We start from the raw sequence: 27,175 nt of genomic DNA, 5'->3' as shown, positions 1-27,175 counted from the left end.
TGTTGCAGTGGTGGCTGACGTGAAGCCTCATTCTCTGCTATGACATGCAGACTAATTCTCTGCTGACATGAAGCCAGATTGTCTGTTACGGGACCTCTCTCCTCTGCCTGGGTGCTGGGCCTAAATATATGCCAATGGACTGTTGCAGTGGTGGCTCACGTGAAGCCTCATTCTCTGCTATGACATGCAGACTAATTCTCTGCTGACATGAAGCCAGATTGTCTGTTACGGGACCTCTCTCCTCTGCCTGGGTGCTGGGCCTAAATTTATGACAATGGACTGTTGCAGTGGTGGGTGACGTGAAGCCTGATTCTCTGCTATGACATGCAGACTGATTCTCTGCTGACATGAAGCCAGATCCTCTGTTACAGGACCTCTCTCCTCTGCCTGGTTGCTGGGCCTAAATTTATGAAAATGGACTCTTACAGTGGTGGGTGACGTGAAGCCTGATTCTCTGCTATGACATGAAGACTGATTCTCTGCTGACATGAAGCCAGATTGTCTGTTACGGGACCTCTCTCCTCTGCCTTGGTGCTGGGCCTAAATATATGCCAAAGGACTGTTGCACTGGTGGCTGACGTGAAGCCTGATTCTCTGCTATGATATGAAGACTGATTCTCTGCTGACATGAAGCCAGATTCTCTGTTACGGGACCTCTCTCCTCTGCCTGGGTGCCGGGGCTTAAATATCTGAGAATGGACTGTTGCAGTGGTGGCTGACGTGAAGCCTCATTCTCTGCTATGACATGCAGACTAATTTTCTGCTGACATGAAGCCAGATTGTCTGTTACGGGACCTCTCTCCTCTGCCTGGGTGCTGGGCCTAAATATATGCCAATGGACTGTTGCAGTGGTGGCTGACGTGAAGCCTCATTCTCTGCTATGACATGCAGACTAATTCTCTGCTGACATGAAGCCAGATTGTCTGTTACGGGACCTCTCTCCTCTGCCTGGGTGCTGGGCCTAAATATATGCCAATGGACTGTTGCAGTGGTGGCTGACGTGAAGCCTCATTCTCTGCTATGACATGCAGACTAATTCTCTGCTGACATGAAGCCAGATTGTCTGTTACGGGACCTCTCTCCTCTGCCTGGGTGCTGGGCCTAAATTTATGACAATGGACTGTTGCAGTGGTGGGTGACGTGAAGCCTGATTCTCTGCTATGACATGCAGACTGATTCTCTGCTGACATGAAGCCAGATCCTCTGTTACAGGACCTCTCTCCTCTGCCTGGTTGCTGGGCCTAAATTTATGAAAATGGACTCTTACAGTGGTGGGTGACGTGAAGCCTGATTCTCTGCTATGACATGAAGACTGATTCTCTGCTGACATGAAGCCAGATTGTCTGTTACGGGACCTCTCTCCTCTGCCTTGGTGCTGGGCCTAAATATATGCCAAAGGACTGTTGCACTGGTGGCTGACGTGAAGCCTGATTCTCTGCTATGATATGAAGACTGATTCTCTGCTGACATGAAGCCAGATTCTCTGTTACGGGACCTCTCTCCTCTGCCTGGGTGCCGGGGCTTAAATATCTGAGAATGGACTGTTCCAGTGGTGGGTGACGGGAAGCCAGATTCTCTGCTATGGGACCTCTCTCCAATTGATTTTGGTTAATTTTTATTTATTTAACTTTTATTTTAATTTATTTCCCTATCCACATTTGTTTGCAGGGGATTTACCTACATGTTGCTGCCTTTTGCAGCCCTCTAGCCCTTTTCTGGGCTGTTTTACAGCCGTTTTAGTGCCAAAAAGTTCGGGTCCCCATTGACTTCAATGGGGTTCGGGTTCGGGACGAAGTTCGGATCGGGTTCGGATCCCGAACCCGAACATTTCCGGGAAGTTCGGCCGAACTTCTCGAACCCGAACATCCAGGTGTTCGCTCAACTCTAATCACAATATAAAGTCATATCCTGGGAAAAGGTGAAACAGGTCTCTGCTGCAGTCACATTGATAGTAATTATCCTAATATTATCCCGGCTATCTCCTAATTTCTGGCACTCCCCACAGAGGTCATACAAGGGAATAAAAGATTGTGTATTGTTAGCTATTGACCAAACTTCAAGGAGAGATTCATCGGGTGTAGGCACAGCAATAACACATGTTTGTATAAGACTCCTGCTTACTTCCTGTCTTTGGGATATGGGTAAAGTCAATTTGTAAGTGAGTGAATGGCATAGTTGGGTAATTCAGATGCTGGTGTTGGGCCTTCTTTGAATTATTTGGGTTGTTTCTGAGACATATAATACACCGTGAAACATAAGATTGTACCTTTGACCTAAGATGTGGTATAAAAAATGTCTCCGAATGAGGTCAGTGGTTGCCTGTGCTCCCCTATGGCCAAGACCGTGATATTGTGAAATTAAAATTGGGGCACTTGCAACTGGAATACATGCTTTCCCCTCTTTGCAGATAAGACCCATATCAGGGTCTTGTACTGCACCTATTGACTGCCATTCCATCTTGTCACTACTGGTAGCCAAATCCTGGAGGCTGAGCACTAGATTGTCAGCGAGGGTAATTTCTGGAACTAGGGAGGTCTTTTGAACAGTCGCTGGCATTCTAATGGCAGCTTCTTTTGCTGCCTGATCAGCCAGGGCATTCCCTTTAGCCATGTGCGTTTGGAGACCAGTATGTGCCCTGCAATGGATAATAGCAACTTTGCGTGGTAATTGGATGGCGGCCAGGAGATCATGTACTAGGGTGGAATGTGAGATTTGCTTCCCATCTGCAGCTATGAAGCCTCTTCTGTGCCAGATTACCCCATGATCATGGACAACCCCAAAGGCATATTTGGAATCTGTGTATATATTTACATCTCTTCCCTCGAAAAGACAACAAGCTCTAGTGAGGGCAATCAGTTCAGCTGCTTGGGCTGACTGAAAAGGTATAGGATTTGATTCCAGAATGACATCAGGGAGTTGAACCACAGCGTATCCTGCATGATAAGTGTTGTCATTAGGGCGGGAACAGGATCCATCCACAAAAACATAAGGTGCTCCTTCAATGGATGTGGACTGTAAGTCAGGCCTAGGTGAGGTATGTTCATGTATAAGCTCAGTACAGACATTGGGAGGAGGCAAATCATCCTGTTCTCCCTTGTATCTTAAGTGCCCAAGTCATACTTGGCAATTTGTGTTTCAAACAGTCCAACATGCAATAGAACTAAATTTGCACAATATTCTATGACTTTCATTCTACATATTAGTAAGGAACACAGTTTTACATCTTTACATTTGACATATGTTGAGTATGTATGTTCTTCAACAGGGCCTGAACATTGTGTGAGGTATGCAGAGTGGTAGGATGACCTAGGGTGACAGGCGTAGCCATCTCAGCGACCATAGCACAAGCTGCCAAACACCTGAGACACGCTGGCATGCCCTGAACCTGTACGGGAACCACCTTTGAGAAAAAGGCAACAGGGCGGAATTTGCCTCCATGGTCTTGCGCCAGGACTCCTGCCATGGTTTTACAATTGTCCCTGGCAAATAAGTGAAACATCACGCTATAGTCGGGTAGGCCCAAACCAGGACTTGAAACCATTGCACATTTCAAATGACTAAAAGCTTGCAACATTTCATCAGACCATGTAATGAAGTCAGGCATATCAGTATGAGTAGCTTGTCTCAGAATATTATCATAGTAGGAACAATCAGCAATCCATTGGCGGCAGTAACCAATCATGCCAAGAAAGGTTAACATGTCTTTCTTGATTTGTGGGCGGGGCAGACCCAGTACAGCAGCAATTCTGGCATGGCTGATTCTCCTCTCACCTTTACTGAGAACAAAGCCCAAGTATTCAACACTGTCCATACACCATTGAAATTTTTCCCTAGAAACTTTGTGACCACATTCACATAACCACAGTAATAAACTAACACAATCTGCCTGGCAAGCCTCCCGAGTAGAACTACATATGAGGAGATCGTCCACATATTGTAGAAGGACAGAACCATGAGGGGCAGTCCAAGGGCGCAGTGTAGCTTGGAGAACAATGGAGTAGACTACTGGGGAGTCTACATAACCCTGAGGCATTCTACACCAAGTATACTGGTGAAATTTACATGTGAATACAAAGAGTGGTCGTGTCTCCTTGTCCACTGGGACAGAAGAAAATGCATTCTTTAAATCAATAACGGAGAAAAACTCTGCATGGGCAGGAATAGCTGATAGCAGAGATGGTACGTCTGGAACCACAGGGGCTATGGGTATGATCTGTCCATTTACCGCTCTAAGATCCTGGACAAACCTAAAGATATTGTCAGCCTTTCTCACTAGATTGATAGGTGTATTATAGGGGGAAATAATTTCCTCAATTACCCCTGCCTCTAGGAATTCCATCAACCCCTGCCTCAATCCCCTTTTCTTTTTCTGGGGAAAGGATGTATTTTTATATATAAACAGGTGCAGCGCCGGGCTTAAGCATTGCCTTATATGGTGTACAAGAGATAAGGCCAACATCTTGGTCAGTATTTGCCCAAACCTCAGGAGGAACCTGACCAAGTAGCGGATCCTGTGGTTGGAATTCCACATATAGAAAACAATTACCCTTTGGTACATGAATGGGCATAACTGAGGATGTGACTTATAGGTGTCCCGTCTTGCTAATCCCCAACTGCAACCTCAACAGAACAAATAAATCTCTCCCTAATAAATTCACAGGACAATTTGGAATGATCCTAAAACTGTGTGTGAACATTGCCTGGTGATTGTATGGATGTTGGATCGAGAGAGGAGGAGTTTTGTAAGATCTGGTCAGTATCCCATTAATTCCCACAAAGGGCTCAGCATTCTCTCTTGGACCGCCATAATAATCCTCACATATAGTACTACTAGTATCACCAGAGTCTACAAGAAAAGGGAGTGGACGTCCCTCTATGGTTAACACTATCAGCGGTGATTCCTTATAGTGGTTTGTGATGAGAGTGAATGCTGGGATACTGTCCCCCGGACATCCTCATTGTGATGTCTGCTGCCCCCAGTCTACAGGAAAGCGAGGGGTATTATTCTGGGGCTGTGGCAGTGGTGGGGAAAGATCTCGGATCTGAGCTTGTGGATATCTTTGGGAGCCTTGAGCTTGGGTATCATTTGGGGCATGTTGTCTGAGTGGGTAAGTGCATCGACTGATCCAGTGGTTAGTCTTACCACAATTAAAGCAACCTGCAGGACGATTTCTATGATACCCCCCTTTCCCAGAGTATTCCCCTCTACCTCTTCTACTGCCTCTTCCCTTATTGGGCTGATTCGTGGGACAATTCCTATCCTGAGTTTGGAAATGGGCCTCTTTAGGTCTCACCATTTCAAAACAACCAGCTGCTTCTTTTTCCATTAACTTATTTTGGAATTGATCTTAATTAAGACTAGGCCATTCGGAGATCATTCGTTTAACCCCTTAAGGACGCAGGGCAGTATGTAAATAGGGCAGTATGCCCTATTTCCCGAGTCCTTAAGGACTCAGGGCGTACCGGTACGTCCTAACTTTAAATCGGGATTCCGGCGCCACGGGGTTAATCGGAATGGAATGCCGGCTGAAATCATTCAGCCGCCATCCCGTAACAATGGAAGGTGGGGTCATTTGACCCCCCCGTATCGGCGATCGCAGAAAACCGCAGGTCAATTCAGACCTGCGGATTTCTGCGTTTCCGGTCCATTTGGGTCTCCTGTGACCCGATGAATTGGAAAAAGACTGGCCCTGGTGCTGAACACCGCTGTCCAGGGTGCTGATTGGTGCAGGGGAGAGAGGCGCGAGATTCAAACTTCCTGCGCTCCTCTCTCCCCTCCTCTTCCTGTCCAGCACCCTCACCGTGCAGCATTGTCCAGCACCAGCTCCTGCGTCCCCCTAAAATCGTCATCCATCACCCTCCTGCACCCATCGCCATCCAGGTAGGTTAGGGTCAGTGAGGGAGAGGCACCGTTAGGCAGGGAAAGAAGGGAAAAGTTAGTTAGGAAAAAAAATTATAATAACTTTTACCTAAATCTTTCTTTATTCCATCTCTCAGACCCCAGACCCCCCCTGCCACTTGCCCCCACCACCAGCCCCCCCACCACCACCAGCCCCCCACCACCACCAGCGCCCCCACCACCACCAGCCCCCCCACCACCACCACCACTGGACACCGGTCAGTGCAGCCGAGATGAGGACATTTTGGGGCCTCGTGCTGCATATGGGTCTAGTCCAAAAACCCAGTGTCAGGCAATACTGGAGTGGGGACGTCCTATACCAGACCCCACTGAACAGTATGGTCATGATACGTCCCCAGTTTGAGGCCATTCGGAAATGTCTGCATTATTCCGATAATGCAGCATGTCCCCCCCGAGGTGATCCTGCCTATGACCGTCTGTATAAGATACGGCCGGTCATCGATCACTTTGGGGCCAAATTCATGGAGGCCTACGTACCTGGAAGGGAGGTCACGGTTGATGAGTCTCTCATTGCGTTCAAGGGGAGACTCAGTTTCCGCCAATATATTCCCACAAAGCGGGCGAGCTATGGCGTGAAGCTATAAAAAAAATTGTGAGAGTACCTCAGAGTACACTTACAAGTTTCGTGTGTACGAGGGGGCGAGATTCCCGTATTCAACCCCTAGAATGTCCCCCCACTCTGGGTGTTAGTGGGAAACTCGTGTGGGGCATAGAACGAAGGGAACTCCATACGGTTTCTGGAAGGCAGATTTTGAATGACAGTTTTTTTTTTTGACACCATGTCCCATTAGAAGCCCCCCTGATGTAGCCTAGACTAGAAACTCCAAAAAGTGACCCCATCTAAGAAACTACACCCCTCAAGGTATTCAAAAGTTACTTTACAAACTATGTTAACCCTTTAGGTGTTCCACAAAACTAAATTGCGAATGTAGAAAACATTTTGAAATTAAATTTTTTTGTTACATTGCCTCAAAAAAGAGTAATATAGAGCAATCAAAAATCATATTTACCCCTAAAATAGTCCCAAAACAACAACCACCTTATCCCGTAGTTTCCTAGATGGGGTCATTTTTATGGAGTTTCTACTCTAGGGGTGCATCAGGGGGCTTAAAGGGTACATGGTGTAAATAAACCAGTCCAGGAAAAATCTGCCTTCCAAAAATCATATGACGTTCCCTTTCTTCTACGTCCTGCCGTTTAGCCAAATAGTAGTTTACGACCACATATGGGGTGTTTCTGCAAACTAAAGAATCAGGGCAACCCATTTTGAGTTTTGTTTGGCAGTTAACCCTTGTTTTATTCCTGGAAAAAATTGATTATATTGGAAAATTTAAAAAAAAAATAGAAATTTCGAAATTGTTTCTCAATCTGCCATTAACTCTTGTGGAAGACCTAAAGGGTTAATAAAGTTTGAAAAAACTGTTTTGAATAACTTGAGGGGTGTAGTTTCTAGAATGTGGGAGGTTTCTATTATCTAAGCCTCACAATATGACTTCAAACCTGAACTGGTCCATAAAAAGTGGGATTTTGAAGATTTTTGAAAAATTACAAAATTTGCTTCTAAACTTCTAAGCCTTGTAACATCCCCAAAAATAAAATATCATTCCCAAAATGCTACAAACATGAAGTAGACATATGGGGAATGTAAAGTCATCACAATTTTGGGGGGTATTACTATGTATTACAGAAGTAGAGAAACTGAAACTTTGAAATTTGCAAATTTTTCTAAATTGTTGGTAAATATGGTATTTTTTTATGCAAAATAATTAACTTTTTTGACCCAATTTTAGCAGTGTCATGAAGTACAATATGTGACGAAAAAAACAATCTCAGAAAGGCCTGGGTAAGTCAAAGCGTTTTAAAGTTATGAGCACTTAAAGTGACACTTGTCAGATTTGCAAAAAAATGGCCAAGTCCTTAAGGTGAAATAGGGCTGAGTCCTTAAGGGGTTAACAGTAAGCTGGAGATGTGGCTGTAGATTGGTAAGGAAAGTCTGAATGAGCATAGAATGCATGTTATCCTGAATAATCATTCCTGCCTCCAGAGTCTAAACTTCATTAAACCTTTTCCAAAAGTCTTTAACAGACTCTCCTGATTTTTGTTTACAGTCTACAGCAGTCGGCAGCGAGGACCTAGTCTGAAAACACCTCTCCATTTCACACTTAATTTCTTCCCACATTGTGTCTATGCCCACCTCAGTATTTAATTTATAATTTCCAGCCGGGGTATTCAGGGGCTCTATAGTGCTTATAGAGGGAACCTTGCTCCAATCCCAGGGGGAATTGTGCCCTACTATCCCATCTATTATAAGGCGTATATCCTCCTGTGTCAGACATCTCCCTCTACAAGTTCTCTTCAAATAATGAAATGTCTCAGATGAAGAGGGCTTTGGGCAGTGCTTGACAATCTTATTAATCTCATCTACAGTACATCAAGAAGTTTTTTTAACAAGATATCCCCTACCTACAGTCATAAAAGGGAACTGTTCCTCGGGTCACTGTCAGGAAGAGGTATATGTTCAGGTTTGGGAAAATACTTTTGTGATCTAAGGCGCATGGGAGATATGACATCCCCATCACCGACAGCACCAGCCGCTGGATCCTGACCACTTTGATCAGGCATGGTTTGGGGCAACTACGAAAGGCGGCTGCGGGAGCTGGAGAGCTGTAGGTGGTTGGATGTTAGTAGCAGTATATGCTGCCAGTAGATCTAAATCATCTTTTGAGAGGGATGGTTATACAGTATCTTTGGGATATTTGCTAAATAGGGAGGAGGGGGCTTTTGAAGTGAACCACTTGTCAATTCTTTTTCTAACTCAAGTTTATTTTTATATCCCTCCTGGTTCTCTGCCTTCTGTTTCTTAACCATTTTATTTGATCTGTCATACCAATATGGTGCATAAGTAAGCCAATTTTCCCCTCCCAACTTCATATACTGCATGTCCCACTGAGGGTCTGGACCATAATATGGGGAAGCTTCAATGTCACCCAAACATAACCCTTTTACCATGTCCATATGGAAGGTGTCATTAGCCCCTTACCAAGGGAACGGATTTATACTCTTCATCCCCTCTGTTCATCCTGCCATATTATCCACCCAGGGAGTAACTAAATAATGATTAGTCCCACAGACCCGGGCTACATAATCCTTGCATGTTTCTCCCACATGCAGAGGGGGTGGAGAGACTTTTCCTTGCTTTGCACCCATTTTTTATAATTTTATTGAGACGGAAGCAGTGCAGAACTCTTTCCAGGACTGGCTGTATTGAACCGTGAATGCTCTGACAAGTCCTGCCAACTGGGTAGAGGACTTATGTCTGTGCTCAACTTCCTTCTTAACTGCCTATTAGTATTATCGCTTAAAAAACGTCACTTGCTTTCACCAGTTTCTGGGTTAGCAGGTTTCCCCTCGCCAGAGTGGTGGGGCGTCTTATGGTTCTCCAGGACACACACAATAAAGTCAGTACATTTTTTTACAATATCATTGGCTGCTTACCTTCAGCATAAAATAAAATTACTTAATGTTTCATAACATCATAACATAACAGAGAGCACAAGAAAGCGACAGATAAGAAGCGGTAGACATGGGGTGACAAGAGAGACTAGGGTTCAGACAATATTTGAATTCTTGCCAAAAGAATTCCTGTTTTCTAAATCCTTCCCAAAAGGATTGCTCTATCTGCCATTAGTCTATATAAAAGTCTACCTTGCCAAAAGATAGATTAATCCTTACCGAAAGGATTGCGCTATTAAATTCTTACCAAAAGAATTTATCTTTTAGACTTGGCCACTATTCTATCTTGCCTAAAGATAGATACTATTCCTTTCAGTGTATCTTCAGTGAATTTTCGGAAAGCATCGAAATCTCCCAATCCTGAAGGCAGGGATTTTCCATACTTATCGAATTCCTGTATGTTCTATCCCGGACTCGAGCCCCCAGCTGAAAGGGTCTTTCTTCTGCACCCTGCTTTCTTTTCGGACGTCCGGAGAGTATATTTCAAAGAGACACAGATACACGTTTCTAGTGTCACTACAAATAACTCTAATTTTATCTGTGTTCTCTCAGTCTTATATACATTCATTCTAACAATCATTATTTGGTGTGGTTTACATATACAAGGTTGCTGAGTACAAACAATTCCCTATATAGGCTATTGCAAACATACTTAACTAATGTCCTTGGTACAGATAAAATAGCATTTCTTTATAAAACTCCTCACTACATAGCATATGGCTTGCTTTATTTAACCCTTCAGAGGTCACTGTTAAGGGGGCAGGGGACTGTGGAGGCCACTATTTAAAGGTGTTAAGGGATGGGGTGTTGTAAAGGTCACTGTTACATTAAAAGAAATAGATTAAATATACCAGTGCGAAGCTGGGTCCTTCTGCTAATATATATATATATATATATATATATATATATATATGTTCCAAAAAATGAGGCAGCACTTACCAACAAAAATTTGTTGATATAATGATGGTTAATTTAAGTTAACCCCTTAGTGGCCACCAATATGCCTTTTTATAGCGGTCACTAAGGGGCCTTAGGCTAGTCAAATGTAAGTAGTTACAAAAGGAACTGTCTCCCTCTGTCTGTAATTGGCACCTCACAAATGAGATTGTGGAGTACTGATGCCTGTTTAGCACTGACAATAAAATACATTGCACTATAGGGCTATATTATTTTAGAAGCAATCAAAAGATGAGATGAAAGTCCTCTTATGAGACTATAAAATAGTTAAAAAAGGAAAAAATAAATAAATAAATATATTTGAGTATTGAGTGAGAAGAGGCCACTACAGGCATCTTGATTTAAGATCCCGCTCAAAATCTAGTGAGCGGTGACATATGATGTAACCATGCTGCCAATGATTACTTTCAGCCCTGGCCACAGCATGCTTGCTGTTTGTTTTCTGCAGCATTTCCTTAAGGGCCGGCGGTGGCACTTCCTGTGTTCTATGGGTTGGATCATGTGACCTTGTATTCCTGTATTCTGCTACCTGTTTGATCCCTGCGTGCTTGCATTGACTCTCCTGTTACAGATCCGGATTGCCTGACCTCTACCTGTGCCGCCTGCCCTGACCTATTGCCTGTCTGACTTTGCTTCTGCCTCATTCTTTGGTCCTGCACTGTTGTTCCTGGTAATGACTCAGCCTGCTGACATTGCCTGTAACTCTGGTACCTTTCTCAGGTACCTCCTGGTCCACCTGGACCAGCTGCCTCATGGGCCTATCCTCTTCAAGAGGTAGCGACCTGGTGTTCCCCTCGGGAAAGTATATCCCCACCTTCAGGGGTACTGTGAAGATCGAGAGGTTCACTTAGACAATGCCCTAGGAGGTAGGTGACGTGGCACAGTGGGTTCACACCCACTGGTTTGTGACAGTCACATGACACAGGTGAGAAGCATAATTGAGTTATAACTCACAAATACAGCCACTGGTAAGAAAATTACATTCACTACATATTACATCATCTACCTTTCTGACATTCACTACACATTACATCATCTACCTTTCTAACAGGTCAGAGAATAAAATTGTGGGTGGGAGTTCTTCTTTAACCAAATTCTAGCAAGGTAGCTAAGGAAAGAGTGGACACATCTGTATGATAATTTATTACAGATAAATATGGTCCTACATGGATTCTGATATATCATTTTCCAGGTTACACAAAATTCTATAATTCTTCAGGATTCATTCAGGATTTTTTCCCCGCCACATTTCTTCCACGAATACGATGGGTCCCCACTATCCTTCCAGTTTTTAATAATGCGTTGGACAGTTCTTAACCCAATTTTAGTCGTTTCTGCAATCTCCTTAGTTGTTTTCTCTGCTTAATGCATGCCATTGATTTGACCCTTCTCAAACAGACTAACATCTTTTCCACAACCACGAGATGTGTCTTTCAACATGGTTGTTTAAGAAATGAGAAGTTAACTTAATTTGAAAAATTTATTAACAGAGCACATTCAATGAATACTTCAGAAGTCTCTATTTCCTTATGTACAAATGTTTGCAGAGTCTGAAATTTGGATTGGGCATGTTCCATTCAGCAACATACAGTATACACAGTGAAAATAAACTGGACCTTTTTATTAAAGTTGGGGATAGGGCCTGAAGAATCAGAGAGAGGGGGGAGTATACAGTAGCTATAGATCAGATACACTCCCTGTCCCAAAAAGTCGCCACCTGAATTTAACTAAGCAAATAGTTATGAGCCTCCTATTGGATAATTACTGCATGGGCGATTATCTTTCAGCTGTCAATAAGATATTTAACCCCCAACTGGTGCAATGAGTTGCTTCTCATTTCTTAACAACCATGTCGATAGACACATCTCGTGGTTGTGGAAAAGATGTTAGTCTGTTTGAGAAGGGTCAAATCAATGGCATGCATCAAGCAGAGAAAACATCTAAGGAGATTGCAGAAACTACTAAAATTGGGTTAAGAACTGTCCAACGCATTATTACAAACTAGAAGGATAGTGGGGACCCATCGTATTCGAGGAGGAAATGTGACGGGAGAAAAATCCCGAATGATCGTAATCGGCGATCACTTAAATGTTTGGTAAAATCAAATCGAAGAAAAACAACAGTCGAACTCAGGGCTGTTTAATAGTGAAAGTAAGAGCATTTCCACACACACAATGCAAAGGAAACTCACGGGATTGAGACTGAACAGCTGTGTAGCCGTAAGAAAACCACTAATCAGTAAGGCAAACCAGAAAAAAAAGGCTTCAATTTGCTAGGGAGCATAAAGATTGGACTCTGGAGCAATGGAAGAAGGTCATGTGGTCTGATAAGTCCAAATTTACTCTGTTTCAGAGTGATAGGCACATCATGGTAAGAAGAGAGGCAGATAAAGTGATGCACCCATCATCCCTAGTGCCTACTGTACAAGCCTGTGGGGGCAGTGCTATGATCTGGAGTTGCTGCAGTTGGTCAGGTTCTAGGTTCAGCAACAGTATGTGCTCCAAGAATGAGGTTAAAAGTTTACCTGAACATACTGAATGACCAGGTTATTCCATAAATAGATTTTTTCTTCCCTGATGGCACGGGCATATTCCAAGATGAAAATACCAGGATTCATCGGGCTCAAATTGTGAAAGAGTGGTTCGGGGAGCATGACAAATCATTTTCACACATGGATTGGCCCCACAGAGTCCAGACCTTAACCCCATTGAGAATCTTTGGGATGTGCTGGAGAAGGCTTTGCGCAGCAGTCAGACTCTACCATCATCAATGCAAGATCTTGGTGAAAAATGAATGCAACACTGGATGGAAATAAATCTTGTGACATTGCAGAAGGTTATCAAAGCAATGCCACGGCGAATGCATGCCGTAATCAAAGGTAAAGGCTTTTTTTTTTTGTGGCTACTTTTTTGGGGACAGGCAGTGTATAACTGTCACCGCCAGCTCTCTGAGAAGTTCTGGCAGATGTTCTTCTGTACCTTTTGCATGATGTTCTTTGTTTTGGTTTCACTTTGTCATCTCCTTTCCTTCTCCCAACTGTCACCTATTCACACTAATTGCCTCCCTTTATATTCCCTCCCATACTGCCTCACTTTGCGGTTTATACTACTTCCTGGATTGAAGTGATCACTGCTGGAGACTTCTGTTACTGCTTGTTCAGATAAGTCCTTTCTTGTATTGTGTTTCTTTGCTGGCTTGATTCTAGGTGACCCTGACTCCCTCCGTATTAAGTGCAGGGAGCCGGTGGTCGTGTCCCCTCACTATTATAGGGTTTTCAGGTGTCACACAGTCTAGGTACGAGGGCATGCAATTGTCTACCTCTGAGACCCTTGTATGGGCTTAGCAGTCAGGGTGAGCTCTTAGGGTTTTACATGGGTCACCTTTATGCTCCTTAGTTTGGGATCAAGCCAGTCGGGTGTTTATCCATAACTTCCAGCTATCTGCAATATCATCCGTGACAATAATCCTAGATGCCCAGATAATCCATAATGCCCAGGCCAGATTGATATATTTGCAATACGATGGAGTTAATACCAATCCGATAAACAGCCTGTGACTAGTACTATAGGGGGAAAAGTAACTGTTACTGTTATAGAGACACTATGGTTACTACATTTTACCATCACTATAAAGTCACCCTTACTGGAATATCATACCTGCCTCTTTTTATTATAGGATTATAACATATAAGTCCACCATTAGAATTTGCTTAAGGACTCCAATTTCTCAGGAAACAAATTCAATACAATATGACATCCTGGCCTCAACACCCTTTGAAATACCATGTCCCAATGTATTTTTCTAATTTACCACTAGTGGCTGCTGTTTTACTCACTCTGAACTATTGTGCTGCACTTCCACTTGTCACCACTGGAGGCTGCTGTGTTTGTTCTAAGATTTGCCCTTAACAAAGATAGCGGATGTGTGCTGATTGGAAGCCATCTTGTTTCCTGTTTGGCCTACTTATACCCATGAGGCAATTCAATCATTGCTCGAGAACTGTGATTTGTTCCAGTCTCATGCTCCTCTGAACCGATTTTCCCATACTGTTTCTACTCTTTGCTGAATTATCACCTTGCTATCTACATTTTAAGCCACACTACAACTTTACAGTTCATAACTACTCCTGACTTATTTCATCTGGCTACCGGAATCCAGCCTTGTCTACCAATATCGAAACATACCAAGGTTCAATGTGCAGCAGTGCAGACATATAAATTAATCTGGTTACAGTCAACTGTGACCCCAGAATCGCAAATAATCAAGCAGGGTGGGATCTTTCAATTCTGAGATCACTGTAGTGGCATTTTGTAATTTGTGCTGAAACCCCATTCATTTCTATGGGTGACGTGCTACAAAGAGATTCTTGGCTGCACAATGGCTGTGACAGCTAAGATTGCTGTTTAGCTCCAGCCTTATAGTTGCAGTCATTACAGATACTATGATACTAACAATTCAAATAGGATTAGTTATCTTATTATAGTAATAAATTATTTAGTTGATCTAGTTATAGTAATAAATTATCTATATGATCTAGTTCTGAATATATTTGGTAAGATGTTTGCAAAAAGCAAAAATACCTGCTTTAAAAACTGACATTTTAGGTTGGCAACCTTGGAATTATAATATAAATATATCATATTTTTTATATATAGATAGATAAGTAAATCACAGCAGGATCTTGTTTTCATCAATCAATAATGCTGTTTTTTTTTAACACTTTAAATTTGATATGCGGCTTTAGTATTCGTGTAAACATTTTCAGCAAAAATGCCTTTGTCAGACACTACAAAAATATAGATATTATCAGATATATATTCAGATAAATATTCACACGTTTATGCATATCATTTTACATATAAACCCAGAGGGTCCGTTGCAATTTTCGCAATATCATGGAGGATGGACCTCATGTTCCAGATCTTTACTAGGAAGAGCTGGACTGGACCGCAAGTTGTAATGTAGGAGCCTTCTAAAATACAATACTGGCAGAGACCCATTTGCATATTCAGCTAGTGGGACATCAATTGTATTACAGAAAAAATTGCATTACAGGTAAATGAATCACAATCTGGTTACAATCTGTCAGACCATTTACTGTGGGTGCTCTTGACTGTCTGGAGATTTCATTTAAAGAGGACCTTTCACCGATTTTTACACTGTGAACTAAGTATACAGACATGTAGAGCGGCGCCCGGGGATCTCACTGCACTTACTATTATCCCCGGGCGCCGCTCCGTTCTCCTGCTATGCCCTCCGCTATCTCCGCTCACTAAGTTATAGTAGGCAGAGTCTGCCCTTGTTCTTCTGTAGTGCTGGCCAATCGCATTGCAGAGCCCACAACCTCCCAGGCTGTGAGCTCTGCTCTGCGATTGGCCAGCGCTAGAGCAGAACAAGGGCAGACTCTGCCTACCAAAACTTTGGGACTGAAATCTCCACCTACTATAACTTAGTGAGCGGAGATACCGGAGGGAATAGCAGGAGAACGGAGCGGTGCCCAGGGATAATAGTAAGTGCAGTGAGATCCCCGGGCGCCGCTCTACATGTCTGTATACTTAGTTCACAGTGTAAAAATCGGTGAAAGGTCCTCTTTAAGGAAAAGAGAGAAAGAAGAAATGCAGATAAGCTGGATATTCACTCATTCTGATATAATCAAGAGGCCAGAGGAAACTTATATATAACAGTAATAAAGCTATGCTGTTGTTCTGGACTTCAATATTAAATGCTAATGAATATAGCTGTTATGTATAGTATATGGTGTGTGCTGTGTCCGTCCCCTGTTATATATAAGTTTCCTCTGGCCTCTTGATTATATCAGAATGAGTAAATATCCAGCTTATCTGCATCTTCTTCTTCCTCTCTTTTCCTTAAATGAAATCTCCACACAGTCAAGAGCACCCACAGTCAATGGTCTGACAGATTGTAACCAGATTGTGATTAATTTACCTGTAATGCAATTTTATCTGTAATACAATTGATGTCCCACTAGCTGAATATGCAAATTGTGAAAATTGTAACGGACCCTCTGGGTTTATATGTAAAATTATATGCATAAACGTGTGAATATTTATCTGAATATATATCTGATAATATCTATATTTTTGTAGTGTCTGACGAAGGCATTTTTGCCGAAAACTTTTACACGAATAGTAAAGCCGCATGTCAAATTTAAAGTGTTAAAATAAATAGCACTATTGATTGATGAAAACCAGATCCTGCTGCAATTTACTTATCTAATATTACTGGGGTGGGAACCCTATCCACAGCAACCAAGCAGTATGAAAACAAATCTTTATTTGTACATTCCATATATAGTACATATATTTTTCATGTAAGTATAGTAAATAAAATAGAAATCGTTTTTTAAACCTGCAGTGCTACAACTATACCTCTGAGCGCCACTGTTCACTCATAAGAAACAAGCTGGTGTTTTCATCATTTTTCACTAATGATCTGTATGGAAAGAAGCAGATATGTTTCTGAATTCTGTACATGATCATTTCATTTATCCTTCCATGTATCAATGAGGAGGTAAGAACAACAAAATATGGGAAAGCATTCAGATGGTAAGTAAACATTTCTATTTTGTTTGCTTGGCTGTGTCATTCAGTCTCTGGTTAGATTCAATATTCGATTGTAGAGGAAATGAGAAAAGACTCTGTTATAGCAGATACTGAATATGACCTTGGATCAGATTTTAAACTGCTCTCATCTAGAAAACTGAGGGTTGCATCCAGAGCTTTAGAGAAATGTTTCCATTTAAATATAGACAATGATAATCTTGACCATGGCTACTAATAAGGAGGAGGCAGGCAGACTCAGTGAGGGACAGTGACTGCTTGGTTATTTAAAATCCTTCTTAACTTAAGATGTTCAAAAAGAAACTGAAGATTTAAATGACATTTTTCCAGTATTTTTATTTCATTAGAATGGCAGCTATTAAATGGAAATTGGGATCATCTCCTATTCACAAAATTAGGGATATCTATTAAATTGGTGGGCATCAGACCTTTGGGACACACACTGCTCATTAGAGTGGGGACCCAATGCACAGTGCTGCTCTATTCATCTCTATTGGACTACTGAAAAGTGCTGACATTCAGCTTTCTCAGTTCCAAAGAGCTCAACCAGTCCCTACATTCATTTTAGTGGTGATATCTGTGGCGATCCCCATTCTTATGATTAGTGGGAAACCTAGCAGTTGGACACACACTGATCCATTACTTATGCCCTACGTTATAGACAGGAAATAATTTGTAACAACCCTATTTAGTCTGAACACAGATTTTCTATTGGATTGAGACCTGGACTTTGACTAGGCCATCCCAACCCATTTACAGGTTTTCCCTTAAACCACTCAAGTGTTACTTTAGCAGTGTGTTTGGGGTCATTGTCCTTCTGGAAGGTGAATCTCCATCCTAGCCTCAAATCACACACAGAGTGGTACAGGTTTTGCTCAAGAATATCCCTGTATTTAGCACCATCCATCTTTCCCTCAACTCTGACTAGTTTCCCAGTCCTGGCTGCTGAAAAACATACCTGCAGTATGATGCTGCCACCACCATGTTTCACTGTGGGGATGTTGTTCTTTGGGTGATGTGAAGTGTTGGGTTTTCACCAGACATAGCGTTTTCTTTGATGACCGAAAAGTTCAATTTTAGTCTCATCAGACCAGAGCACCTTCCTCCATACATTTTGGGAGTCTCCCACGTGCCTTTTTGCAAACTCACAACATGCCTTTTTGTTTTTAGCTGAAAATAATGGCTTTCTTCTGGCCACTTTGCCAAAAAGCCCAACCCTATGGAGCGTACGGCTTATTGTCGTCCTATGTACAGATACTCCAGTCTCTTCTGTGGAACTCTGCAGCTCCTCCAAGGTTACCTTAGGTCTCTGTGCTGCCTCTATGATTAATGCCCTCATTTCCTGGTCCGTGAGTTTTGGTGGGCGGCCGTCTCTTGGCAGGTTTGCTGCTGTGCCATGTTATTTCCATTTGGTTATGATAGATTTGATGGTGCTCCTGGGGATCATCAAAGATTTGGATATTTTTTTATAACCTAACCCTGACTTGTACTTCTTAACAACATTGTCCCTTACTTGCTTGGAGAGTTCCTTGGTCTTCATGGCAGTGTTTGATTAGTGATGCCTCTTGCTTAGGTGTTGCAGCCTCTGGGGCCTTTCAAATGAGGTGTGTATATGTAATGACAGATAATTTGACACTTAGATTGCACACAGGTGGACATCATTTCACTAATTATGTGACTTCTGAAGGTAATTGGTTGCACCAGAGCTTTTTTGGTGCTTCCTAACAAAGGGGGTGAATACATACGCACATGCCAATTTTCTGTTTTCTATTTCTAAACAATAGTTTTATTTATATATTTTTCTTATTTCATTTCACCAACTTAGACTATTGTGTTCTGATCCATCACATAAAATTCAGATTAACAAAACATTGAACTTAAGGCTGTAATGTAACAAAATACAAAAAAAGTCAAGGGTGGTGAATACTTTTGAAAGGCATTGTATATCAACATGGACATGTGACCAAAGCCATGAAAGGGTGATAGGAGTAATAAAGGTAAAATAAGTGTTATTGCCTACATACCTCTGATAGATTTATACATATAACTTCAATCTATATAATCATAATTTATTTAACTCTTAAGTTATCCAAGGATTGCTACATTTGTTATTGTTATTGATTTATAAAATTGTTGTATTGCCTTTAAGTCATTTATGCATAATGAACCCATAGGTACTCTACCATTCATATATCCTCACTATCAAGAAACAGTTGTTTTTCTTACTCAAAATCCTGAAAGAGCTAGTATGGATGGTTAAAATTAACAAGGAGCAAGGATGTTTGATGAATGATTTCTGCCTAGACATAATTATTTTAAAGGGTATGGATACAAACTTAAAAACCCCATTAAATCCCAAGTATTTACAGTATAAATGAAAATATTTCAATTACAGTAACTCAGTATAATACACTAAGTTTAACACATGCGATTGAAAAAGATGAAGGATGGAATGTACAGTACAGGACAGCAAAATACAAGAAATTTGTTTGTTTTTTACACTGGAAAACAATGTGAACTCTATGTGAACTCACTCAATGTGAAATTAAGAGTGAACTAAAGTGGAGCTAGCCTTGTTAATTACTCAAGAACATAAAAGGTGACGGATATGTGTCCAGGATTTTTGTCAGATTATGTTTTTACTTCTACTCCTAAAGATACTGCTCCCGGTTCATTAAAAAGTTTGACAACAGGCCATGGCCAATATACTGAAGAAAATGAATAAAATATGTTAAAGAAATGCCAGACTTACTTTGATTCTAGTAGACGCAACAATTGTTACTCTGACTTAAAAATTATCCACCAAGTGTTTCATTCAGTACTATTGCACAGTAAATACAGACCCTAGACATACAGTCTACCTTTACAAACATGTGGAAAATGGCTTGTTCTAAAGAGCTCACTCACCATTGCAACAAATAAGTTTGTGAAATTTCTTACCAACTACATATTCCACAATCATCTGGGAGTGGTATTATTGTAGAAGTATTTAGGAGAAACGTATTCATGAAGGTCAAGGTACAAAGCTTAGTGGCCAGGAGCTGAGGCACATAGTGCAGAAAAGTTGCCAATACTCTGTATATGTATTTCTGAATCTGCTCAATAAATGCAAAGTTCCAAACCTACTCTGGCATTAAAATCAGCGCAAAAACTTTACACCAGGAGTTTTATGGCATGGCTTTCTATGGATGAACAGCTGCAAGCAAGCCTTATACCACCAAGCACAATGCTAAAAGTCAGATAGATTAGTTAAAAATCACACTGCCACTGGACTTTGGAGCACTGAATACATGTTCTGTGGAGAGACGAATATTGCTTCTTTATCTGATAGTCTGATGGATGAGTCTGTTAAGCAAATGCCAGGAGAATTTGACCTACCAGACTGTGTTGTGCCAACTAAAAAGTTTAGTAAAGGAATCATAATGCTATGGGGTTTTCAGTAGTGGTCCTAGGCCCCTTTGTTCGAGTGAGTAGAAATCTTAATGCTTCAGCATACCAAAACATTTTGGACATTGTAAATTTAACTTTTCTATTCCAGTATGACTCTGCCCCAGTGCACAAATCTACAGTAAGTTGACAAATACATAATTGGGGTAATTTAGTGTGAGAGAACATGACTGTTTTGCACAAAGCCCTGACCTCAACCCCATCAAACAACTTTGGGATTAACTAGAATGGAGATTGTGAGCCAGGCCTCCTCATCCAACATGTGTCTGACCTCAGAAGTGCCATTCTGGATTAAGGAGCAAACATTCCCACAGACACACTCCAAATCTTGTGGAAAGCCTTCCCAGAAGATTAGAAGATGTTTTATCTACAAAGGGTGATAGGCACCAACTCCAATTTACACCAATACATATGTATTTTGAATGGTATGTCATAAAAAACATGTTGGTGTATATACTGTATGCAGATTTCAGATTCTGTTATTGAAAACAATGATTAAATTGGTTATGCAATATGTAGCAATAATTAAAACTGTCATTATTTGTTTTACTTAATAAAGAATATAAATATGTGTAACCTAAACCGCAATGTTAGATTAATTATTGTCATAGTGCCTAAAGATGTTAACTTATGAAAAATTTAACCAGAGATGAGTGAAGTTTAGAAAAATTTGATTCGGCCAATTCGCCAAAAATTGGCCAAGAAATTTAATTCTCCACAAACTGCAATAAATTCGGTATACCCAGGCTACTCTGCCTAATCATATTAATCCCACTTGGTAACCCAATCTCAGTGAAAAGGCTTAAAAGTTAAACTGCAGGGAGAGTGTATCGCCATGTGCATTATGTTCTAGTGCACCCACATTCATAGTTCATTTGTTCTGTAAGTAGTGTGCAGTCAGTATTACAGGCAAGTGTAATTTATTGCTGTCTAAATTATTGTACAGTGCACCAAGATTCTGTTAATCCTTTCTGTTAAACAAAAAGCAAAGCACATAGCCCCTTCAGTAAAGCAAAAAAAAAAACTGTGTGCACCCCTGCAGGATCTGTTTCCAAATAGCTCCATAGTGGAACAAAATAAAGAAATAGAGTAACACTAATAAAGTAGTTGTTGGGGATATAAAGCAAAATGCTTCCTATAAAAGAAAGAATCAAAAGAAAATTTTCCAAAAGGTTATTGATCCTCGAGGTGGACATATATAACACCTCAAAAAGTTTGATCGGTTATTTAATTACATTGTGCAATCAGTAAAACAAGGTACACGCATCTATGCAAAAATATAAATGATTTATTAAACAATAATTTAAAATACAATCAAAGATTAATCAATGTAAAATTCAGTAATATGCAATTATATACAGTGATATGCAAAATTTGCCACTAGATGGCACCAACACAAATATCAGCGTATACACAGTACCTCTCAGACATAGGATGTAATACAATGTCCCGACCACACCTTCTGAAATATAAAAACTCAATAATAACAAGTATATATTTTGCTCTGCTAAAAATATGACAAATCTCGGAAATTGGTTGTTAAGGTTACCTGCACAATTGCTTGTAGAGGTTACTCGAAGAGGGGAAGGAGTCCAATGGCAGCGACACAGGAACAGAGGAGCGTGGAAACGGAATGGATGAATGATCCCGAGAATGGGAATGGTGGCCCCCTCCAAAAGGTGTCTCCACTCCGAGAAAGCTTCCTTGATTGCAAGTAGTTCCTTATTCCCGATGTCGTACTTTTTCTCGGCTGGGGACATTTGGCGAGAAAAATAGGCACAAGGGTGAAGCAACTCTTTATCTCCTGTACGTTGTGACAAAACCGCCCCCATTGCTGAATCAGATGCATCCACTTCTACCGTGAATGGTAGTTCTGGATCTGGATGGATTAGTATTGGTGTGCCTGTGAACAGAGTCTTTAGTTGACTAAATGCGTCTTGTGCCTCGGGAGTCCAGGTAAAGTGTACGGTTTTCTTTGCGAGTTGTGTGATTGGTTTGATGACCCTGGAGAAATTCCGGATAAATCTCCTGTAGAAATTGGCAAAACCGATGAATCTTTGTATGTCTTTTACATTTCTGGGAGTAGGCCACTCCGTTACAGCTCTAATCTTGCTGGGGTCCATCTCTAGACCCTTCGGAGAAATGATGTATCCCAAAAACTGAACAGTTGTTTTTTCAAATTCGCATTTCTCAAGTTTAATGTAGAGTTGGTGTTCTCGAAGTCTCTGTAGAACCTTGCAGACATCCATACGATGTTGCTCCAGACTTTCAGAAAAAATTAGAATGTCGTCCAAGTATATTATTACGAACTGATCCAACATGTCCCGGAACACATCGTTAACAAAGTGTTGAAATGTAGCTGGCGCATTACACAGTCCGAAAGGCATAACGAGGTATTCGAAATGTCCATACCTAGTTCGGAAAGCAGTCTTCCATTCATCACCCGGACGAATACGGACCAGGTTATATGCTCCTCTGAGATCGAGTTTCGTAAATATTCTGGCAGTGCGCAGTCTTTCGAGAAGTTCAGATATTAAAGGAAGGGGATAACGATTTTTTACAGTGATACTATTAAGTTTCCGGTAGTCTATACAGGGGCGTAAAGAGGAATCTTTCTTTTCTACAAAGAAAAAAGGAGCACCAGCTGGAGAGGTGGAGGGTCGGATAAACCCCTTTTTTAGATCTTCATCTAGATATTTTTTCAAAGCCTTCAATTCAGGATCAGAAAGCGGATAAATGCAGCCAAACGGTATTTCCGCTCCCGGTAATAGTTCAATCGGACAGTCGTAAGAACGGTGAGGAGGAAGCTTATCTGCATTTTTCTTGTCGCCAACATCCTGAAAATCCTTGTACGGCAGAGGTAATAACTCACTTGTAGACTGTTCCGGAACCAGAGGGATCGCTGGAGTTGAAGACTGAGTGTATTGCAGGCAATTACACTGACAGAATTCCGACGGGAAGTGTAGTACATGATTTTCCCAGTCAATGGATGGATTATGAATCGCCAACCATGGGATCCCCAAGATTATGGGAAATTTTGGTGAAGAGATCAAAGAAAAATGGATGTCCTCAAGGTGATCCGTGTTGATGCGCATTTGGAGCTTTACCGTTTCTTGCGTAACTGGACCTGAGGAAAGAGGTGAGCCGTCCACAGTCTCCATATCCAATGGTTTTGTTCTCTTTAATAGTGGGATATGGTTTTTTTGTGCAAATGTTAAGTCCATAAAATTGCCCCCGGCCCCAGAGTCCAGCATAGCAGAGCAGGAGATTTTGAGTTCAGAGGTGAAGATCTGAATGGGTACCATGAAATGAGACTCGGGGATAGTAGTTTGGTCTTTCTTCCAAGCAATAGGGGAAATAGAGTTTATTTCAGAGTGTATGGAGTATGGATTTTCTGATTCCAATTGTTCTTCTATCTCTCTGACCGCGTTTATTCTACGGACCCTTCTAGGGCAGTCGATAGCATAATGTCCCGGTTTTCCGCAGTAGAGACAAAGATCTTCTGAGATGCGTCTTTCCTTTTCCGCTACAGTTATGGATCTCCGTAATGCATCGATTTGCATAGGTTCCGGTGCAGGTTCAGGATTACGGGGAGCTGATGGTCTGAAAAAATAGGTGGGTCGGTTTTCCTGCGCCCATTCTTTCTCCCTTCTCCTTTCAGTAAGTCTCTGATCGACTCTGATACAAAGTTTAATGAAGTCTTCAAAGTCTTCTGGAATATCTGTCCTAGCAAGTTCATCTTTCATTTGCTCAGACAACCCCCGCCGGAACTGACTCTTTTGGGCGGCATGATTCCAGGTGGTGTTGGTCACCCAGCGGCGGAATTCGGCTGTGTAAACGGCCACTGAACGGTTTCCTTGGCGTAGATTATGTAGTTTTAGTTCCGCAGTAGCACAACGATTAGGATCATCAAACATCTGACTTATGGCAGAGATGAAGGTCTCCAGATCCCGCAGAAGGCTGCTGTCGGTCTCCACGTAAGGAGATGCCCATGCGAGAGCCTCATCAGACAAAAGATTGATTATGAACAATACCTTCATCTTTCCAGTAGTGAACCGGGCTGGATTCATTTCAAAATAGATTCGACATTGGTTCATAAAACCTCGGAATTGGCGTCGATCTCCATTAAACCTTGCTGGGAGCGGCATGCGAGTATCTCCAGCTGGGGCCTGCCCCTCCAGGAGTTGTCTCTGTAGGGCGATTATTTCCCCTTGTTGATCTTGTACCACACTTTGTAACTGGGAAAACTTTTCCTGATAAGTGATTCCGAATTCTTGTAGCTCTATAACTTGTTTTTTCAGGAGCGTCACTGCGGACTCCATTTTTGAGGCCAGATTATTCTGTTAAGGTTACCTGCACAATTGCTTGTAGAGGTTACTCGAAGAGGGGAAGGAGTCCAATGGCAGCGACACAGGAACAGAGGAGCGTGGAAACGGAATGGATGAATGATCCCGATATGCAGGAATGGCGGTGGCTCAATGGACCCGATAAGGTGCACGTGGTAGATGAGTGCCGAAGAACGAGGAAGGCAAGAGAGTAGTCAGGCAGTCCTGGGTCGGTACACGGGATGGCAGGTACAAGGATTCAGGATGAGGCAGGAGAGTAGTCGATGGAGGCAGAGTTCGGTACACGAGCAGGTTAGCAGACAAAATACTGAGAGGCTGAAGCAAGACTACGGCTGAGATAGCTCAATAATCTGGCAAGGGAGGAAGTGACATGGTCTTCCTTAAATAGGGCGTACACAGATCTGATTGGTCAAACCAAAAGCAGGAACATTCAGGTCAAGGAGGTGGTTCAAAAAAGTAACAGAAACTGTCCAGGAAGCTGTGTGGTCTAGCAAGCAAGGCTACAGCCTAGGATGCTGGAGTCTCCCGGTTCGATCCCTGACATTGGTAGTATTGCCACACTAAGGTATTAACTATAGAATGAAATTATTCTGGAGAGTTACCTCTGAAATCAATATTTAGGTCTTTTATTCAGTAATATGCATCTTACTGAATATTGACAATATTGATGTAGCACTTTTAAGAACTATACATCCGCCAACAGCCAATATCAAGCTGATTAATTTATATCAATACTACATAAAATAAAGTTATACATTACCGAGAATGCAGATGAAGGGAAGTCAGCTCTAAGGTACATTCTGGTCAAAAGGATTTTTCTTCTGGGGTCTCTCCTCACTTTCTTTGTTCTTGTGGTACCTGTGTCTTTCTTTTATGTTCTTCCTTCCCTTGCTCTAGTGTATGGTTTATTATCCCAAAACTTATCAGTTAGGCACATCTTCCTAGCTTGGTGTTTTCCAATCATTATCGGCTAGACATGTAAATGTGATAAGGATGGTGATGTCACTTCATCACCCAGAATGCACTTCTGCTACTGTTGTAATGTCACCTACTCATACCTAGGTGGCACTGTTGTATAAGCTATTAGCATCATACTATAAAGAGTTAACTACGCAAGTCTGACTTCATCTTGCATTCTATACATTTGACATCTAGAACCTAAATCAAAGCTAGAGGGATTCATTCTAACACTTTTACCAATTAAGGACAGACTTTTAGACACCTTTTACATTGCTAAATTTACATTACAGATAATACAATGATGAGCTTGTTTTCTCACAAAGATATCTGTGCCTCCTCTGCTACACCAATGGTTAATTCATTGTTAGTAAAAATTTCACATCTTTACAGAGTCCATACCCAAACTGTCTTCATCATATAATAGGAATATATGCGTTCCTAAGAATGTATATACGATAGAAAATACGCAAATGCCCTTAATAAGACGTAACAATATAAAACAATACATATGTCTTTGATTTTCTTATACAAACAAAACTAAGGTTGATTATACGTATACATATACATCACAGATTTTCGGCTTCATTAATAAATACCAATCTGTAGAGGTAATTAGCACCAGCTGCATTCAGAGCATATCCTTATCTCAGCCATAAATCCATAAAGAGACAAGACCTTTTTTCAGACTAGTACATTCATGAGAAGAAATCTTATTAACAGTGCCCTTCCCATGACCCTCTCTCAGACAACTTTAAGATACATAACATATAACCATATATGGCCTCTTATAGGTATATATAATCAAATCCAATATAACTAGGATATTTAGATACAATTTTTTATACACTTATGAAAAAGCACAACAAATCCCCCTTCATTACAATGTAATCCATTGAAATAAATCTGATTATGTTGGAATGTCCAAAAGGGCTTTTCATACGGGTTCCTTAAGAACCGGGGTGTTTGTACTCAGTTTTTAATGTTCAATTCAGAGCTTTGCTAAAGTCTTTCTGAAACTTGCATCCAATGCATGAATAGTCATCAGATTCTTCTTCAGTGAACCGATCTCCAATGTCTTCCAATGTCCTAATATAGATGGAATTAGCAGCTGATACACCAGTGGCAACGACAGCGCCTACTACGCCAAAGATTATGGTGGCTGCAATTGCAAAAATGAAACGCTTTGGTCGTTGACTCGTGGAAAACTGTTCCCTGGTCAAGGTCTTTCTTGTCTGTTCCAGGATCTGTGTAATCCGTTCTTGGGAGTAACCATGTATTTGATACCACATCTTTATCTCTGGAGACTGAATCTCGGAAACGTTGAACTGTCTTTCAACGGAGATGCGTGGATCCAAACTGTTGTAGATCTCCTGGGATAGAATCCCCTTATTCGTCAAGATGAATCCCATGGTATTCTGCAGCATGACCCCAGATGAAGGACCTGGTACAGC

Source organism: Bufo gargarizans, chromosome 2 (assembly GCF_014858855.1).
Source record: "Bufo gargarizans isolate SCDJY-AF-19 chromosome 2, ASM1485885v1, whole genome shotgun sequence".
Taxonomy (NCBI): Eukaryota; Metazoa; Chordata; class Amphibia; order Anura; family Bufonidae; genus Bufo; species Bufo gargarizans.
The sequence above is the reverse complement of the archived record's forward strand: the minus strand, read 5'-3'. Positions refer to the sequence as shown.